Raw genomic sequence first — 13,017 nt, 5'->3', positions numbered from 1 at the left:
CCTTCTTTCCCTCAATGGCAGCTTGGGTCGTGATTTTTGTTTCCTCACAAAGTAATTCACCAAGAATAGCATCCATATTTGTTATTTTTTCGTATTCAAAATATTGGCTCGAACAATCTCATAGTCTAGGCACAACTTCATCAAAAACTGCATCACCTTCCTGTCACCATTTATCTTCATTAAGCTCTGAATGCAACAAGCATTAGTGATAGCCTTCAAGTTTACATGTTCATATTCTGTCCACAAGTTCATAAAACCATAATATTCCTAAATGGTTTTCTCCCCTTGACTATAGAAAAACATATCATACTCGATTTGGAAGCGTCTTGCAAGATTTGATTGCTAATAAACGTTTTTCAAATATTCTCACATTTTTTTTACAGTATGGAAGCCTCTCATTGGCCTTCCAATAACCAAATCTACAGAGCTGAGGATCCATGAGATAATTTTTGCATTGTTGATCTTCCATTGTTGGGTATCTTTAGTATTGGGTGTAAGCCGGTTCAGGTTCAGTACAATCAACATACCTCCTCTGAATGCAACAAGCATTAGTGATAGCCTTTAAGTTTACATGTTCATATTCTGTCCACAAGTTCATAAAACCATAATATTCCTGAATGGTTTTCTCCCCTTGACTATAGAAAAACATATCATACTCAATTTGGAAGCGTCTTGCAAGATTTGATTGTTGATAAACTTTTTTCAAATATTCCCACATTTTTTTCACAGTATGGAAGCCTCTCATTGGCCTTCCAATAACCAAATCTACAGACCTGTGGATCCATGAGATAATTTTTGCATTGTTGATCTTCCATTGTTGGGTATCTTTAGTATTGGGTGTAAGCCGGTTCAGGTTCAGTACAATCAACATACCTCCTCAAACCTTTTCCTTCAACAAAGAATTGAAAATGGAACCGACAATCGGGATATTTTTTCCCATCAAGTTTTATAGCCAATACATCTCCGTTTTCAAAAGCTATAAGTTGTATTAGAACTCACAGACGTGATCAAGAATTTGGATCTAGTAAATAATTCACAAACATGAAAAAGATTTTTGATATAATATGATCCCTAAGGACCATCTCTTTTATTCAAAAAAAAAAAAAAACGTAAAGAGATGAACAGGGCAGAGAGAGATTCACGGGTAAAGAGATCCACCGAACAAAGCTTAACATAAACAAAGAGAGAGAAAGTACATGCATCAAGACTGGCGGATTGCAGGTAGAGAGAGAAAGAGAAAGAGATAAAACCCAAAACAAATAAAGGCGACGAAGCTTCAGAAACCACCAAAATTTGGTCCCGATTTGTAATTCATAGCACCCAAAGTTTTGGTTCTGATTCATAAGTTAGAAAATCGGTTCATAGTTCAACCCTTGCAAGCAAATCAGGAGAAAAGATGTTGGCTAATTAGGGGGAAAAGGTTGCCAAATAATGGAGACTAATACCGTCACCACCAAGAGAGAGGAAGACTCTCCCTCATCATCCCTAGAGAGAAAAAGAGAAGACTCGACCACGAATTCCAATACATCCGATGACGGCCTCCTCATGGGCTGCTACGAGTTGGGCAAGCTCCTGGGATGAGGCGCCTTCGGCAAAGTGTACCATGTCCTCGATGCCCGCACTGGCCAGAGCGTCGCCATTAAAGCTCAGATACCATGTTAAACTTCTGAATCCTCCAGGAAAATCATTGTGTATTAATTAATTATCAAAAATATACAGAGTTCCCTATACATATAGGGCTAATTAGTTATTGATAATAATGAACTAATCTAGTCTTATCAAGAGAGTGCTAATTAGTTATTGATAATAATGAACTAATCTAGGCTTATCAAGAGAGGTATCTACATCAAATACAAGGTAAACTTAAAATTAAAAACTCTCACCAACTATTTATATCTCCTCGACTATCTCTATCTCTACACATATATGCATCGCCGGACTGCCTCCTAGAACTGTCAGACTAGCAATTCAAGTGCCGGACTTCACTTTCATATTGCTAGAACGGACTACTTCTAGTAAGTTGAATGCCGGACTGGCCCCCCCAAACGCCGGACTGAACCTTTCAAATGCTGGACAAGTGAAGTCCAATGGCTTCAGTGCCGGACTAAGTCCTGGAACTGTCGAACTGGTCACCTGACATGAGGGACTGACCCTTCCAAATGTCGGAGCGGTCCAATTCCAGTGAGTTGAATGCTGGATTGCCCTTCCAAACGTCGTACCGTCCAGTTCTAGTGAGTTGAATGCCGGACTGACCCTTCCATATGCCGGACCGCACCAAACTAAAGAGCCAGACTGCTCCATCTTATCACCGGACTGATCCTGACGTCACTGCTAGACTGCCTCTTACCATTGCCGGACTGCCCAATCTTATGTTATTAAAGACTAATAATTTGAGGATTAGTGCTACATGTGATCTTTATGACTGCTCGCGGCAATAGAATTCTGAACCAAGGGAAAAAAGACTTGCATAGTTGTAGTCTTGATCTTGATAACATCTCACTCTTTTTTTCTTTTCTTTTTTTTCGGTCTGAAACAGAGAATTGGGAAGGATCAGAGCATTCCCTAGTTCGCAGATTCACTTCTCTCACTAATCATCATCGTTCATGGAGACAGTGGAGTGAAACCAAATTGTAATGTGTTGTTGTTCCCATCTTCAATGGCAAGAGGTCGACAAATGGGTTTAAGTGTTGTTTACTTCCTCTCTGGTTATCATTACTATCTCTCTAGCTTGGCCTTCGCCCCTTATCGAGCTTTTTATGGAATGGCGGTTGTTGGTGTTATTTCAATGGCTTTTGGAGTTATGGTGAGAAGAAGCCGAGAAAACAGAGATGGGCATTTTATTAGTCAGAAACATTCTCACAAGCATTGACAGCCTCAGTGTGTTTCTTCCTTGGATGTGAGTAATGATCGTTTGTGTTTCTTTTTTTTTGTGGGTTGGGGGAGAGAGATCGAGAGAGGTATTAGAGAGGGAGCCTCGTTAGGTTAGGAAACTCGTGGGTAAAAGGGAGGAGTATTAGCATCCGCTTTTTTCTTATTTTTGGAGCTGGGGGGTATTTGCTAGGATAGATGGTTTTGGGGAAAAAGTTGTGAGGAAAAATAAGGCTAGGGCTAAATTGATAGGAAACCTTAATTTGGGGGGGGAAGGGGCGAGGGGGTTTATGCAATTTTTCCATTTATTATAGGGTGTGGTTTGCTGCGTTTGGATAAGGTTGTAACCTTAAACAATCCAGTTAAGATGCACTTCTAAATTTTATCATAAATGTAATTTAAATATAAAATATTTTTATGATGGCTTGAGAATCTATTTTCATATCTAATAATAAAAATTTAAATTCTAAAAATAGTTCAAATCAAGAAGTTCTATAAACACATAAAAATCTTAAAAATGGACGGTCTGGATATTGTGTTGTAAGATACACTATTATGTGAACTTTTTCTTTTCATATTCATACATCTTGATGTCGAGATGCTCAATTAGAAGGTTTTCCAATATCCAAACAACCATTTATAATGGATTTTTGAGGTGTATTTTTAATTCTACATTATAGGGTAGCAACCTTATATAAAATTCTTCATTTATTAAACAACAAAGTCCAAGGTGACATTTATGTACGGTGCATGCGTGGAATAGGTGCATTTTTAAACTCTCTCAGAAGATACAGTTCAAGAATCGAAAATTTTAACTGTTTTTTAATGGAAAAAGTTTATATAAAGTTGCAACCTTAAAAATATAGAATTACATATGCACCTCAAAAATCTATCGCAAAGGCTGTTTTAATGTTGAAAAACTATATGTTTGATCATCTCGATATCGGGATGTATGAATATAAAAAATAAAAAAATTTGAGTCTCATAAATAGTGCATCTTGCAACACATTATCTAGGCTGTCCATTTTCAAGATTTTCATATGTTTATAGATCTCCTTGATTTTAACTATTTGTGGAGTTTAAATTTTTCTAATTAGATATGAAAATAGATTTTAAGATAATCTTAAGGATTTTTTACAACAAAATTACATGTCATGATAAAATTTGGAGGTACGTCTTAATTAGATTGTTTAAGGTTGCAACTTTATAGAAACCGCACCCTTTTTTAATTATAATTTAAAAGTTTAAAAAATACTACAGATCAAGCCGATCCATAAACATTTGAAAATCTTGAAAATCGAAAGACCAGGTACTATAAGATACGCTACGTTTAAGACTTGGAATCGTTTTTTTTTTTTGTATCTATGCATCTCGAGGTTGAGATGATCAATTGGAGAGTTTTCTGACATCACAACAAGTTTTTTTTGTGGGGTTTTATGTAACGACGAAATTTTTAAAAATTAATAATATAATATAATAAAATAATAAATAATAATAATATAATAATAATATAGTAGTAAAACTAAAGATATAACATAATAATGGAAATAAATTTACATATATACACATCTATTATAATAAAGCAAAGCACTTAAATACCGAAGTAATTTTTTTTTTTGCGATGGACCATTTTGTTGTAGGGCACCATGGGACCACCCTCTCTCAACATTTTCACCACCACCGAAATTTCAAAGGAAATGATATAATGTAATATGAGGCATTGTAAGAATGTTGAGAGGTGAGGTAGCAGCATGAGACAAAATGGGAGGGTTATGTGGCATTAGGAAAGAATTAACAAAAACCAAACAAATTAAATGGGAGGACACATGCCCTTGACAAGGGGTGCCCTCCCTCACTTTAAAAGCATTTTATTTCCCCTCTCATGGCTAATCATAAGACAATAGTCCATCTCATTCTCTCTCTACGTAAGTCTCTTTCTTAGCATCAATTTTTTTTGTATTAGTATATTTTTATATAGAGTAATTTTCATATAGGACCTTTCTTCACTCATGTGTGTAGGATCCAAAAGATCACCATTAACGTTGGTACAGATCTATAGAAAAGTTGTCACATGGGTGTGGGACTTAACTTTTCTATAGATCTTTGCCAAATTTAATGGTAATCCTTTAGGGTCCTACACACATGGGTGGAGAGGGTCCTATAGGATTATTTCGCTTTTATATATTGATTACAAATCTTTCGCTCATGATGTTTTCATAATAATATTAAAAGTAATGATCCTACAGGACTCTCATCCACTCATCTATATAGGACTCCAAAGGATCACCATTAAAGTTGGCATGGATTTCTAGAAAAGTTGTCACATGGGTGTGGAACTTGACTTTTCTATAGATCCATGCCAAATTTAATGGTGATCCTTTGGGGTCCTACTCACATGATGGAAGAGGGTCAGGATCATTTCTCTAATATTATATACTCATAAAACCCTCATTACTCCTTATGATTATGTGATTATTTTAAGGAAAAAGTTTATATAGAGCCCAGGCTCTAAACAATCAAATTGGACCCTACCTCAAAAATTTCACCGAAAGAGGTTGTTTTGATGCGCAAATATCTTTGAATTAATCATCTCGACATCAAGATGTGTGGACATGAGATTTAAAATTTGGAAATAGTGCATTTTGTAACCGTCAATTTTCAAGGGTTTTCTGCTTTTATAGATATGCCGATCTACACTATTTTTTAAGCTTTAAATTTTGTAAATAAAATTGAAAAAATATTTTAATGCTATCACAAAGATCTCCAGTATTGAAACCACATTTCTTGAGACTATTGAAGGTAGGCTCTAATTTGATTGTTTAGAGCCTAGGCTCTATACAAACCAGACCCTTATTTTAATCACACTTGCATAATATTGGGAAAATGATATTTTCTAGCTAATACCCCCTACACAAAAAGTTCACTTATTTTGGACGAAAATACACTAAAATTATAATTTCTGTCAATTAATTTCTAAAATTTTATTACAGTATTATAAATGTCTTCCTTAGATACATATTACTATATGTGTTATTTTATGTTATTTAGTTTTCATATTACTTATATGCATATTCTGTGAAATGTTTAAAAATAATTATATTTTCAATGCTTAAAATATTGAATATAATAAAGAAACTCATCGCTCTCTCTCTTTTCATATCTTTAGCTAAACATCTTTGAGTCCAGTTCTACTCCGGCAAGAAGAATAGCATTTTCATATCAAAGCGACATATGCGTAAGTGACCTCATTTTCCTATCAAATAATTATTTAAAAGCTTTATAATTATTATTTCTACCTATCACTAAAAATTTTAGGCACTATAAATATTAGAATTTAAATTGATTGTTGCTGCCTATTCTAATGAATTTAGACACTGAAACTTTTATGTGCAAATGGTTTTATTGTTCTATAAAACAGTTATGTGAAAGTTTGTATTTCCACTATTGGTAAAATTGTAATATTCTGTTTAGGATCATGAATTTTAAATACTGTAAATTATGGAATTTCCGTTTTAAGAAGATCTTAATATTGATATTTATTGTACAAATTTTAGATATTGTAAGTGTAGTATTTGAAAAAAACATATATTTCTGCATTTAATCGTAATATTTTCAATACGATAAAATCGACGTACTTCTGTGTTTAATTGTAGTATTTGTATCATGAATTGTGAATATTGTAACTGTCATGTGCGTGCAAGTAAGCGTTATGCGCAAATATTAGGCGTAATTGTTATGAGCAAGTTTTTTGTACAAGCGATTGCTATAGAATGCTTCATGTAAATTTATGTTAATAATTTCAAGAATATTCTGAAAACAAGATATAAATGATGTCTGATATCTACTATATTGATATACGACCTGCAATTGACATAATAAGGTCTCATGAATCTATATGCATAATAATATCACATAGAGATGCCCCTTATGAATACATGTGTAGTATAGAAATGTTGATGTTTCTTCTTGTTACATATGAGACATGCTTCTGGTAAGATATATATGCAAGGCTTCGAGCCTCTGATATGATATGTGTGTACGGTGATAATAAGACATGCATCTGATACGATATGTGTGTATGGTTGTAATAAGGCATGCTTCTAATATGATATGTATGCATGGCAACATACTACTAATAAGATTCCGTGTAATATGTGCGGATGGGCACATGTTGTGTGATATGATGGGTTGGGCACCTACTGTGTGAATAAGCGTGCCGACAGTTGAGAGATGGGTACCTACCGTGTGAATGAGGTGACGGCAGTTGAGATCTGGGCACCTACTGTATGGATGATGGTGCCGGTAGCCGAGATCTTTCCCTAACTCTCAATGATCATATCAGAGTTAGGATGTAAGTGTTTGGGAGGTTCGCACCCCCCCCCAAATTCTGAGTGAGGCACTTTCCATTGGGAGCCCTTTGGTAGTGTAACGACCTCTAGCCAGAAGGGCAAGAAGAGGGTCGCGTCTTGCAAGGCCGCCGTCTATCAAAAGCCCCAAAGTGCGCTGGAGACTGTGTGCGTGAGTGAGAAATTACACAAAGGATTTAACCATTAGTGGTGCTTCTCCCTATGGGATAGTAGAAGTTCTAACCTTGAACCAGAGGCTTGGGTTCCGAGGTTAGTGCTTCTATTACAGGATTTTTATTGTTATGAATGCATGATGATCTGATTTTGTTGTTATGAATACATGTTGATAAAGCCTGAAACTCAAATGCAATAATTTCTTTTAACATTACTCCAATTAGTTTATAATTGATCCTGATATGAATCACTTGCACTTAGTCTATGTATCATGCCTATTTTATTTGGCCATTAAGGAATACATGACATGTGGGAGATTAGAAATGAATTTATTTAATGACATGTAGTAGAATGAAATTGATACGCTGAAATTCTGCTTAATATGTTTTGTTTTATGAAATATTTACATTTTTAGCCATAATTTGTAATATTAATGATGGTCACTTACTGAGTAGTCAAACTCATCAAACTATGGTAAAAAAAAACTCAGAGTAATTGCAACCGTATTGTTCGTATGTACAGAAGTAGGAGTTGGGAAGAAGTTTGTAATCATAGAAAAAGTCGCGTTTATAACTTTTGTCCTATCAAAGTTGTATATGTATATGGACCTCATGTTATTATAAGCTATGAAATAGACTTTGTACAAAAAGCTTTTTGAAGGAAAAACTTTGTTTTGATGCAATATTTAGTGAAATTCAAATTTATTTTTGTTTGGTAAGATTTGACTGTCACCTCTCAAGAATTCTAGTATTGTAAAAACTTGGGGTGTGACATTTTCAGTGCATTTTACTTCTATAATATAATATTGATTCCCTTTAAAAACGCTGTATTGTAATTGTAGTAGTCAAAAACTTTGTATTGTAATTGTAGTAGTCAAGTATACTTTAAAAATCTTTTAAAAAGGTTTTGATGATAAATAATAATAATAATAATTAATTAATTGATCATATCAATTTCAAGGTATCAATATGAAAGAAAAGAAATATATGAACTCCAAAAAATAGTGGATCATGTGGCTCACTATCTAGATTATCTATTTTCAAGATTTTCAAATTTTTATAAATTTGCTCAATTCACATTATTTTTAAAGTTTTTAATTTTATATTAAAGGTGGAAACGGATTGTAAAGCATAAGTGTTTTTGGAAAGCGGAACTACACTTCAAGTAGGGTTTGGAAGTGCCCCATACTTTGGCTCATCCATTTACATTATCCCATACTTTGATGATGTTGATCACGAATTTGAAAAGAAAAATATAATTTGAAATTTAAAGGTGATAATTTTATTTTTTGTGCGGTTCATTTTGTTGTAAATAGGTTTACCAGCAGACGTTTTTATGCATTGGTGGATGCAACTGCACTCTAGTGAGACAATTTACCTTTGATCCAAGGTGATCACAATTAATCTTAACTATTGATTGTGAAATTGGGTGACGGCATTTATTCTATTGACCAAGCTCATTATTCAAAAGGAATTTTTTCGAATTTTATGACACTCAAGCAAATAGATTTCATATAAGAGGGTTATAAGTAATTGTGACCTCCTTATACTAAAGATAAAGGAAATAATTTATATAGTGTCGAGGCTCTAAACAATCAACTTTGAGCTTACCTTAAAAATTTAACTAGAAGAAGTTGTTTTGATGTCCAAATATCTTCAAATTGATCATCTCGACCTCAAGATGCATGGAAATGAGAAAAAAATGGATTTCAAGTTTTGCAAATAATATATTTTGTAACACAATTTTGGACCGTCACTTTTCAAGATTTTCAAGTTTTAATAAATCTATAGATCTATACTATTTTTTAAGCTTTAAATTTTATAAATAAATATAAAAATATATTTTAAGGGTATTACAAAATTTTCAATAATGAAACCACATTTCTCGATACTATTTGAAGGTAGGCTCTAATTTGATTGTTTAGAGCCTAGGCTCTATAAAACCGCAGCCAAAGATAAATGGCCTCACTGTATAGCAACCAAATTTTTAATATAATGACATCATTAGAATTCTGAAAAAGTTTATATAAGGATGACACCTTAAAATGTAGAAATAAGGCACAACTCAAAAATTCATCGAGAAAGATTGCTTTGATGTTGAAAAAATATTTAATTGATCATCTCGACATCGAGACGTATGGATATTGAGAAAAGAAATATTTCAGTCCCAAAAATAGTACATCTTGCAACACATTATCTAGACCATCTTTGTTCAAGAGTTTCATGCGCTTATAAATCTACTTCATTTGTACTATTTTGAAGTTTAAAATTTTATAATTGGATATAAAAATAGATTCTCGTACTATTTGATAATTTTCAATACCAAAATTGCAACTTAAGATAAAATTTGGAAGTGTGCCACACTTTGATTGTTAAAGGTTGCAACCTTATATACCCTGTGGTGGGTGTAAGTTTTTTTGTGTAGAAGTGCAGGCATAGCCTTTCCTTTTTGGTATAAGTTTTTTGTTGAAGTAATTACAAGTGGGATTTGGAAGATAAGTACTCTTTTTTCTTGTAGTTTTCTGCATTGTTATTTTGGATTTAATTTTTCATCATTCAAACTCCCATCATTTAACCCACATCGATGTGTACTACAACTCGTTTGAAGGAATTACCCCGGCAACTATCTGTAATCTTTCAAAACTCATTTTCTTGGATTTGTATGGGAATTATTTCACTGGATTTCATCTGGTTTATGGTTTAAAAATCTTCGGTTTCTCAACCTCAATGCCTAACTATCTTGGAGGTCCCATTCATGCTGGACTTGGGAACCTCACGAAGCCTCAAGATCTTGTGCTATCTTTCAACCATTTCACTGGTTCAATCCCCGAAGAGCTAGGATTTATCCCTTCTCTTGAAAAACTGGAATTCTCTTTGAACCCATTGAGTGGGAGCATCCCCAACTCGCTAGGGAAGCTTCGGATGCTTCAGACACTTGGGTTTTCTCATTGCGGTTTGAGTTCTGTCATCCCTCCAACATTACCAAGCTCACATACTTGGATCTCTGTTTTAACAAGCTCATAGTAGCTCTTGCTCCTGAGATTGGAAACCTCAGATCATTAATGTATCTTGCTTTGGGGGATATTGGTCTTCAAGGCTCATTACCCGGCACTATATCTCACCTTCAAGGCCTGAATGTCCTTCACATTAGTCAGAACAACTTTTCGGGTGAAATTCCGGCTGATTTTGGGCAAAACAATCAACTGGAGTGTGTCAATTTTGCTTTCAATAATTATTCTGGCACTCTACCTTCAGGCATATGTAGCAAAAACAAGTTGAGGAATTTCGATGTCACTACCAATAGTTGCAAAGGGCCATTGCTGAGAAGCTTGAGGAACTGCACCAGGTTGTCTTACATCTGGCTAAGCTGACAATCATCTCAGTGGAAATATCTTTGAGGCTCCTGGAAGGTACCTTGACCTCCACCAAACAGACCTATCCGGAAATCAGTTTTCCGGCTTCAACCAAAACAATTTAGCCGAAATGATGCCAGAATTGACTTGGTTGCATAATGGGGATAACCGTATTGTAAGGACCATTCCCTCCTCTATTAGCGACATGACTAAGCTGTCTTATCTTGATCTTTCCAAGAATAATCTATCTGGTTCCATTCCCTCCTCTATGAACAACATGAGTGCGTTGTCCCAACTCGACCTTTCCAGGGCGGTCGGTCCCCTCATTTATGAGCACCACAGAGTTGATTTATCTCACCTTTCTGAGAATAATTTAATTGGTACCATTCCCTTCCTACCTAGTTTGTATTACATTTTTATTTCTAATAACAAAATGGCAGGAAACATTCCCAGCTACCTGGGAGACATGAAGAACGTGATGTTTCTAGAAACCAGTTGGGCGGTACCATCCCTCTAAGCTTGGGAAATTGTTCATCGCTTGTGGTCCTGGACTTGAGCAACAATAATTTGCTTGGAGACATACCATGGTCTTTGGGGCATTTAGACAACCTTCAAACACTTCACTTTGAAAAAAAATGATCTTCCCAGGGAGGGCACTTAAAGATTGCTCGAAATTAGATCTTGGTGAGAATCAATTATCAGGAGATATTCCAATCTGGATTGGAGAAAGCTTTTTGAATCTTCGCGATCGAACATGTTCACAGGGAATATTCCTCTACAACTGTCATGCTTGAGTTCTTTTCAAGTATTGGATTTTGCTGAAAACAAACCATCAGGCATCATACCTCGCACTTTTGGCAACTTCATTGCCATGAAAATCAAGGAAAGACACCTTCATGACTATGCAAAAGGACATAGAAGAAAGTACTATATGGATACGATTGACATTCAATTATGGCAGCATTTATGGACATTTCGAGCAATAATTTGGATGGAACTATACCATAAACAAATTCATAGGCTTTGAGCAATGTAACAGAAAAAGCGAAGCATCCTCCATCGAGATTAGACAGTTGAGCAGTGAATAGTATGAAAAACCTAGTTCTAGCATTGTATACGATCATTGTTTACTGAGTTATCTATTATACATGATGCACTTAATCAAAATGTGGCATTTTAGGATTAAAATTTTGTTCTCGATTCTTTATTGGATTGCCCATTCAAGCGTGGGATATGAGAGCCTATTGGGGTTTTCAATAGGTGTGCTCAGTGTTTTTCCACTCAGCCAAGTCCACTTGGACTTGGCTGAGTTACTTGGATTCAACCCTTGCTGACCCAAGTACCCAAAGTACAACTTGGGTACATTAAAAATAAAAAATACATAAAAATTTATAAAAATGTAGAAAGTTTGAATAAAAGTTGAACACGTAATTTGGATGTGTTTTTTTATTTGCGATTGTTTATTATCAAATGTCATATTTTTATTTTTATTTTTTTTAGAATTTTCTAAAATTTCCCCTATTGTAAACCAATGTTATTTGAATACATGTTCTTTACTTTCTTTTTAGCATATTTGGATTCATTATCCAATCTGAATGGACGACTGAGATGGACCCAATCACAATGTTTGTCTTATTTAAAAAAAAAATCTACAAAATATTTTAACACCAAATTTTGAACATCCAATCCTCTTTCAAACTCATACCTACAAAATATATATAAAAACAAATATTCCCAATAAAATAAAGTGACCAAAGTACTCCTAAAAATTTTAAAAATATTTTGATCATTTTATTTTCTCAAAAATATTTTTTTTAGGTGCACCACATTGAGATAATGGCACATACCAAATTTCATGTTCATTCCATGCCATACAAAATCAAAAGGAATAGAGTTATGTACATTCTCATTATAAGAAAGGTTGAAAATATGCAAATAAGTACTATAGCTGTAAATAAATTTAACAAAAGAATTATTTGAAGCGTCTAATCTAAGATCAGGTCAATGCCTCACTTGGAGACATTTAATAAAAGTAACCTCAGCCATCCATCTAACTTAGATGGCCAAATAAGATGGGGAATATAGAAAAAGAGAAATATATAACTTATATACAATACGGGAAGTATAAAAAGCTAATTTAAAATTAGAGATAATATTTTACAATACGGGAAGTATAAAAAGCTAATTTAAAATTAGAGATAATATTTTACAATACGAACGATGAGAAGCGAATTCAAAGATTCAACGTCAAAACATAGATCATGTTCGAAACCGAGC

Source organism: Amborella trichopoda, chromosome 7 (assembly GCF_054954075.1).
Source record: "Amborella trichopoda isolate Santa Cruz 75 chromosome 7, AtrichopodaSantaCruz75HAP2 v2.0, whole genome shotgun sequence".
Lineage (NCBI taxonomy): Eukaryota > Viridiplantae > Streptophyta > Magnoliopsida > Amborellales > Amborellaceae > Amborella > Amborella trichopoda.
Note: the sequence above shows the minus strand (reverse complement) of the source record.